Source organism: Loxodonta africana, chromosome 13, assembly GCF_030014295.1.
Source record: "Loxodonta africana isolate mLoxAfr1 chromosome 13, mLoxAfr1.hap2, whole genome shotgun sequence".
In the NCBI taxonomy this organism is placed as follows: Eukaryota; Metazoa; Chordata; class Mammalia; order Proboscidea; family Elephantidae; genus Loxodonta; species Loxodonta africana.
The window spans coordinates 39,448,984-39,457,250 of record NC_087354.1 but is presented as its reverse complement, the minus strand read 5'-3'; positions in this window follow the sequence as shown (position 1 = coordinate 39,457,250).

Here is an 8,267-nt window from a genome sequence, read left to right as displayed (position 1 = left end):
CATTTCTCCTGGGTACATACCTATGAGTGGAATTGGTATATAAGTCCACATATAACATTTTGGGGAATGCCAGGCTGTTTTCCACAGTGACTGCACCATTTTACTTTCCTACCACAAAGGGATGAGGGTCCAGTTTCTCCACATCCTCACCAAAACTTGCTATTTTTTTTTTTTTTTTGATAACAGCTACCCTAGTGGGTATGAAATGGTATCTCATTCTGGGCTTGATTTCCATTTTGCTGATAATAATGTTCTTCATCTTTTCATGTGTTTGTTGGTCATTTGTATTTCTCCTTTGCAAAAAGGTCTATTCGGATCTATTGCCCATTTTTTATTTAGGTGATTTTTTTTTTAAGAGTTCTTTATTTGTGCTAGATACAAGTCCCTTATCAAGTATATGATTTGCAAATATTTTCTCCTGTTCTGGGGCTTATGTAGATGGCCTCAGAGAACAGAGGATTATTTTCAAGCCTTCAGAAAACAAAAACAGCTAATTGTAAATTGTCCTGCTGGATTTTGGACTTGCTTGGTGCCCATTATCCCTTCTTTCCCTGCAATTTCTCCCATTGGTAATGGAAATGTCCACCTTGTACCTGTTCCGCCATTGTACTTTGGACACAGATAACTTGTAGTCAAATTTCACAGGTTCACAGATGAAGAGGAATTTTGCCTCAGGGTGGAATATGTTTGAAGTCTCACCCATATTTGATTTAGAAGATGAGATTTTGGAGTTTCAGTCAATTTAAGACTTTTGAGATGATATGATGAGGTGAATGTGTTTTACATGTGGCAAGGACATGAATTTTTGGGACCCAAAGGGCAGAACGTCATGGATTGAATTGTGTCTCCCCAACATATGTGTCAACTTGGCTAGGTCATGATTTCCAGTGTTGCATAATCGTCTTCCATTTTGTGATCTAACGTAATTATCCTGCATTTTGTGGTATTGTTTAATTATGTGTTGTAAATTCTAACAGGATTAGCGTGGGGAGTATCTTGAGCCATGCCCTTAAAAGTCACAGCCTTACTCAAGTCATGCGCTTGCTTGAGTCATACCTTTTATCTTACAAAAGATAAAAGCAAAAGTGAGCAGAGGGGAGAGGAAACTCACTACCACCAAGAAAGAAGAGCCGAGAGCGAAGCACATCCTTTGGACACCGGGTCCCTGTGCTGAGAACCTCCTAGACCCAGGGGATGATTGATGCCAAGGCACATTAAGATCTCCAAGGAATGCTGGGTCCACAGATGTTGAAAGGAGACAAGGAGTTTCCCCAAGGCCAAAAGAGAAAGTCATCCCCCCTGGAGCCGGTGCCCTGAATTCAGACTTCTAGCCTCCTAAATTGTGAAAGAATAAAATTCTGTTTGTTAAAGCCATCCACTTTTGGTATTTTTTTTATAGCAGCACTAGATAACTAAGACACATGGCATCATGAAAACCAAAAGAAAGCATTTTCAGAAGGCTGCAGTCAGAAGCCATTCTTTCCACAAACATCATGTAAACTCCACACTTGAGCTTGTTTGATTGTGCTCCCAAGGGAAAGCTAGCCCAGGTAAGCAAGTAGGCAAGGGGGTACTAGCTCCCAGAACCCCAGTACCATAGTTATAGCAAGTTCTGATACATATAGGGGACCAGTTTCTCTGGTAGGAGTCAGCAATGGCTTAGATTCAAGGCTTCTGTCATCAAGGTTAGATGTTTCTTCTTCAGAGGTCCTGATTGCCTGGGTGGATCCTAGAATGGTAAGCTCATACTATCCCATTCTTATTATTGGTGAGCTCTATTTTCTCTTGGGAGTTTTGAATAAGGCACCAAAAGTATACCAAATTATCTCTGGCCACTTCCTCTTCTGTCAAACGTTGTAGTTATAATATAAATTTAATATGATACAAATATAAATGAAAGAAAAGTGTGTTTCTGTTTTAAAAGGTCTCAAGAGGATGAAGACAGAGTCAGAACTAGGGTGATATTGATGGATGTGGGAATTTATAAGGCAAGGTCAATGGTGGGAAATAAGGGGTTAAGGGCATCAGAGGTCATCAGAATACTGGGTATCTGGAGGAGGGTAGAACAGGGGACTGGAGTTCAGAAAGGCGGATACACACTCTTGTGTTTCTACATTTTTGCTACACTTGCCTATTCCAGATTATTTTATTCCTAGAACCAGAAATAATTTTACCAAAGTCAACCTAATAATCTCATCAAGTCAAATTCACTTGGTGGAGTTTTCTAATAAACTCTGAAATCCTTTACCTTAAATCCATCAGCAGAATCAACAACTTTAATCAAGGCTCTAAGATCAATCCTGTCAAAATGAAATTCTTGACAACTTCAATATTTTCACCATTTGTCATGATGTTGCTTATTGGTCCAGCTGTCAGGATTTTTGTTTTCTCTATGTCGAGGTATAATCCATGCTGAAGGCAGTGATCTTTGATCTTCACTAGTAAGTGCTTCAAGTCCTCTTCACTTTTACCAAGCACAGGTTGAGTCATCTGCATATCACAGGTCGTCAGTGAGTATTCTACCAATCCTGATGTCACGTTCTTCATACAGTCCAGCTTTTCAGATTAGTTGCTCAGCATACAGATTGAATTAGTATGGTGAAATGATATAACCCTGACCCACACCTTTCCTGATTTTAAACCATGCAATATCTCCTTGTTCTGTTTGAATGACAACTTCTCTGTCTACATACATGTTCCTCAAGAGCACAATTTAAGTGTTCTGAAATTCCCGTTCTTAGCAATGTTATTCATGATTTGCTATGACCACATAGCTGAATGCCTTTGCATAGTCAATAAAACACAGGTAAACATCTTTCTGGTATTCTCTGCTTTCACCCAAGATCCATCTGACATCAGCAGTGATATCCCTCATTCCACGTCCTCTTCTGAACCCAGCTTGAATTTCTGGCAGTTCCCTATTGATGTGCAGCTACAACCACTTTTGAATGGTCTTCAGCAAAATTTTACTTATGTGTGATATTAATGATATTGTTTGATAATTTCTGCATTCTTTTGAATTACCTTTCTTTGGAATGGGCACAAATATGGATCTCTTACAGTCTGTTGGCCAGGTAGCTGTTTTCCAAATTTCTTGGTTTAGACGAGCGAGCACTTATAGCACTGCATCCATTTGTTGAAACACCTCAATTGGTATTCCATCAATTCCTAGAGCCTTGTTTTCTCAATGCCGTCAGTGCAGCTTGGACTTCTTCCTTCAGTACCATTTGTTCTTGATCATATGCTACCTCCTGAAATGATTGATCATTGGTTAAGGTAGTGTACACTAGGTTTCTTAGCTGTAAAGTTATTATTTTTCTCTTTGTAGTGAATAAGTAATTTGTGGGAAGATGCTTTGAAACTATAAGTATCATGTTCCCCATCAAACTTTCACTTCCCAGTTTTAGCATCCATTGATTTTCTAATTCCATTGTACTTTCTACACTTATTAGCCGGCATTCTGTTGTATGGAAGAGTGTTCCCTACTCCTTACTTATTTTTTAATTCATTTATTTATATCAGTATGTACTCATGGACTCTTATTTTATTCAATAGATTTATATAATATGTTATCAGCATAGTTTACTTTGATGTTCAAATTAAACCCGATTTGGCCTGTGAGAACCCCTTTTAAGCTGACTCCTGTGTCCTTTTTACATGTCTTCATCATTCTCTGAGTACTTCTTTTGAGGAATCTTAAGAATTCCAGTTTAGTTATATAGTTTACTCAACTGGCCTCTGGTTTGTTCTGACCTCATAGTTAAGTCTAAGTAATAAAATCCAAATAGGTCTGTAACTAGCAGTGGGACTTTTCTCCATCTACACACTGCATTTTTATTTTAAAAATATGTAAGATCACATTATGTAGTTTGTATATTTTTATATTATTAGATGCTACTATCTTGTGGTTACATAAAACCTCCAACTCTTTTTCAAGTAAATTGACACTGAGACTTTTACTCATCATGGTTGATTGAGATTCTGCCATCAACACATGGAAATGCTGGACCAAACATTTCATAATACAGAGCAGAGTGCAAGAGCGAGAAAGAGAAATTCCCAGGTGGTAGAAATAAAGAAGGAAGGGACAGGCACAATGGCTCACAAAGGAATCAGATAAGGCCCCTGGATATGGCCCTTACCCACTGGGACTGGGGTCTTAATGCCAAAGAAAGTAAAGGGAGATGATGCCTTAGGCCTGTGCATACAGGGAGATGGCTAGGACAATAAAGGAAGATCTCTTTGAAATGGACACTAGAAAAAATTCCACACATTGGTCTCAGAGAAGGAGCAAGGAAGTATACTATCTGCTGGAGTCATGGGTGGGTAAAATCATCTGAGAAATTAGAACCCAAAACTGTGCCAATGCAGATATTTGGGAGGCTCCAACTAATACTACTATGAAGTATGGAAACTTCCGGTTAAGAAATTTAAAATAAAAACTTATCCATAGAGCTTAATAGGGCAAACTGGAAATCACACTCTGTAAGGACTCAACAACCTTGGACTTACCAGACTCCTATGGAAAACAACTCTCACTAAAGATAGATTCACAGTCAAAATTGCAAACCACAAATATCAGTCCAAAGGACTAATGAACCATAGCCTCCATCAGCCTGAGCCCAGAACTAGATGGACACTGGTTACCACCACTAACCACTCTGACAGGGATCACATTAGAGGGCCTGGATTGAATGGGAGAAAAATGTAGAACAAAACTTAAATTCACAAAAAACAACCAGACCTACTGTCTAACAAAGACTGGAGGAACCCCCAAAACTACGGTCCCCTGACACCTGAACACACGGCTAATTCAGAACTGAAGGCACTCCCAAGGTCCACCTTTCAGCCAAAGATCAGACAGGCCTATAAACCAATAACACATGTGAAGAACATGCTTCTTAGTTCAATCAAGTATATGAGACCAAATGGGCAACATCTGCCCAAAAGCAAGGATGAGAAGGCAGGCATGGACAGGAAAACTGGACGAATGGACACAGGAAACCCAGGGTGGAAACGGAAAGGGGGAGAATGCTGACATATTGCAGAGATTGCAATCAATGTCACAAAACAATTTGTGTATAAATTTTTAAATGAGAAACTAATTTGCACTGTAAACTTTCACCTAAGGCACAATAAATTATAAAATGGAAAAAAAAATGCAAACCACCATGAGGGAGAGTCAGAATAACAAATGGGATTAGAACTAGAACTGACAGAATAATCACAAAGATACTTTGAAATAAACAAGTTTAAATATCCAGAGATAAAGAGACCACAAAGCAAGAACAAGCCATGAGACATAAAAATTAAGTACAGTCACTGAAATAAACTGTTATGCCAGGTCTCTCTCATCTGTACCATCTCATTAGTATATCGATTCAATATCTACTATGCACTGATCACATACTGGGCATGCTGGAGATACAATGGCAAAGACATAGTTGCAGCCCTCAAAGAGCTTACACTCTGTTTTTTAAATTTAATGTAGGATAATACAACTCTAATTGCTTTCCAGATGAGCTTTTATACGTCTTTTTGCCACATATCGAATTTTATAAATTAGATAGTCGTCATGTCTTTAAATGTAGCAGGAGTGTGGTATTTAATACAAACCTTTTTTTCCTTCTCCAGGCTCCCATTTGGAAACCCTGGTGGCACAGCGGTTAAGTGCTAGGGCTGCTAACCAAGAGGTCGGCAGTTTGAATCTGCTAGGCGCTCCTTGGAAACTTTGGGGCAGTTCTACTCTGTCCTATAGGGTCGCTATGAGTCGGAATTGACTCAGTGGCAGTGGGTTTGGGTTTTTTTTGGTTTAGGCTCCCATTAATAGTTGTTTTGCTTTGGTGGGTTGTTTGGGAGTGTAAGTGAATTTTACTTAGGTGTTTGAAATATCTGAAGTGGAAGGGCTGAAGGAGCTGAGACTGAAAACTAATTGGTATTATGACAATAACTATCAGCAGCTTACAGTCATAGCTCAACCTAAGCTTAGCCTACCTTCCCCTTCCTTACCACCATGAAGGCAGCCCATAATTAACCTTAATCAAGTTTTTAATTATAGAGTGCTGTTACAAAATAAATCCCTTGTATGAAGTCATTTGTTGCAGATGGGATAACAAAGCATCAATTCAGACAGGCCGGCACCTGGCACAGGAAAAGACCTTTGTTTATGCTTTGATCGCTGTTAATAGGACAGTCTCTTTACCTGTTACCAACCACTGCTAAAGATGCAACAAGAGCAAAATAGTGATGCCTTCTGCTCACTGGAAGGACCGGAAAATACCTTCTGTAGGACAAAGCACAAAACTAGTTTTTTTTTTTTTTTTTTTTTTAAAGGTGTTTTTGAGTAATCTCGAGTAAAATCAAGATTAAAAGTTGCATGATTTAAAAAATTCCTTCAACCACTTTACAATAGTTTTGTAAACTCAAATGGTTGGTTTTCTTTCTACAGTTCATGAACTATCTTCTGTTAACTTCACAGTACTTGATTTTCTTTATACTTAGTCTTTTTTTCCAAATAAAACTAAGACATTTTAGTAGCTGTTCTGCAGGTCCTTAGGTAGTTGAGCTACTCACCACCATGAGTTGTCAAAGATTTTATAGCAACCAGGAAATTTGGCCAAATATTTATTCAACAAAAACTTAAATGTGGTAATTAAGCAAATTAGAATTACACTTGTTTCAAAATTTGACTGACTTTCCTAAACCATTTTCCAAATTGTAAATGGTTTCGTATAATCTTGCATAGAAATTTCTCACTTAAAAGGAAATATTGTAACAAAAACCCTACAGCTGTAATAAAACAATTGCATAAATAAATGTTTCTTCACTTTTAAAACTGCAAAGGAAAGAACTAAGTAAGGCAAACGTGACATGCTGGCTTTTACTGAGAATCTCCTGGCTTCCTTGAATTTTATATCACGGAGTAGTCATTTTCTGTCCTATAATTTGCCCAGTCAGAACCACATATAACTGATTTGTGCAAATCCTGTCAGCTTTTCCATTTTGAAGCAGTACCTGAGGTCAAATAATGCAAGCGATGAACTCCTTCAGCCAGAGGCAGCCGGTAATTCAGAGAGCTGCATTCTGTTCTTACTGACGATACAAGGATAAGTTCAAATTACCTGTTAAAAGCAAAATACTTCAAAAGATCTACGTAAAATTAAAATACCAAATAAAAACCTTTCAAAGGGAGGTTTTCTATTTTGATTTTGCAGAAGACACAGAAACTCTGCTCAAAGAGATGATTCTTTTTCTCCACATGCTTAGAAAAGACAATTGTTCTAATGCTAAATCCTCATTAAAGATAAATACTAGTGGTTTTAGAACAGTGGCTTAACATAATAAAATTTTATCTTTGGATTATGCAAAGTCACTCTGGGCCCAGCTGAGCTCTATGTGGTCACTCAGCAATTTAAGGCCACTTTGATCTTGTGGCTCCACCATTTCAACTGGAGGCCTCTTCCAGGATGCCAAGGCAGAGGAGTTTGTCACTGGTCTGATCTGGAAGCGGCACACACTATTTCCACTCACGTCTATGTGGTCAGAAGTAGCCCTGCCTACTTGCAAGGGTACTTGTGCCACAAAAGAAAGGACAGATATTGGTTAAGCACTCATAACGTCTACCACAGTTCTTGTATTTACATGATATCAAGGCTGATTGTGGAATGCTCTCAACTCAGAGCAATTCTGCTAAGGATCTCTGAGGACTGAAATAAAATCCCTATCTGATGGACTAACAATTCTGCCATAGATTTTGGAGAATCTGGTAAGAAAAACAAATAGTTAACACATTAACCAACCTAGTTATTTCAAATATCCCAACTTCAGTAGGCTGATAAGTGACAGAGGAACGATAATGGCGTGTGTCTTTAATTCTCTAACAGCCACAGCTGAACAGTTGTAGGTTAGAATGCAAACCATGTACTTCAGATGCCAGGGTGAGCAAGCTATCTTTGTGGTGTGAGAGTTTACTATGTGCATCACACCTCTCATCAGCAAAGATGGGGGCGGCAGCAATTCTCCCAGAAAAGAGCTCCAGGTCTTATCAAATACTCCTAAGTACTTGTTGAGATTCTACAGCTGAGCCGTACGAGAAAATTTTAGCCTGGAAAAACAACAGCATGAGTAGCTGACTTCTTCACTCACAAATAAAAATAATCTTTAAAAAAGAAAACCTGTCTTACATCAGAGATACATAAAAATGACTTCCTTACCCCCTCATTTATTCCTAACCAACCAGCTGCAGTCAAGTGGATTCCAACTCATGG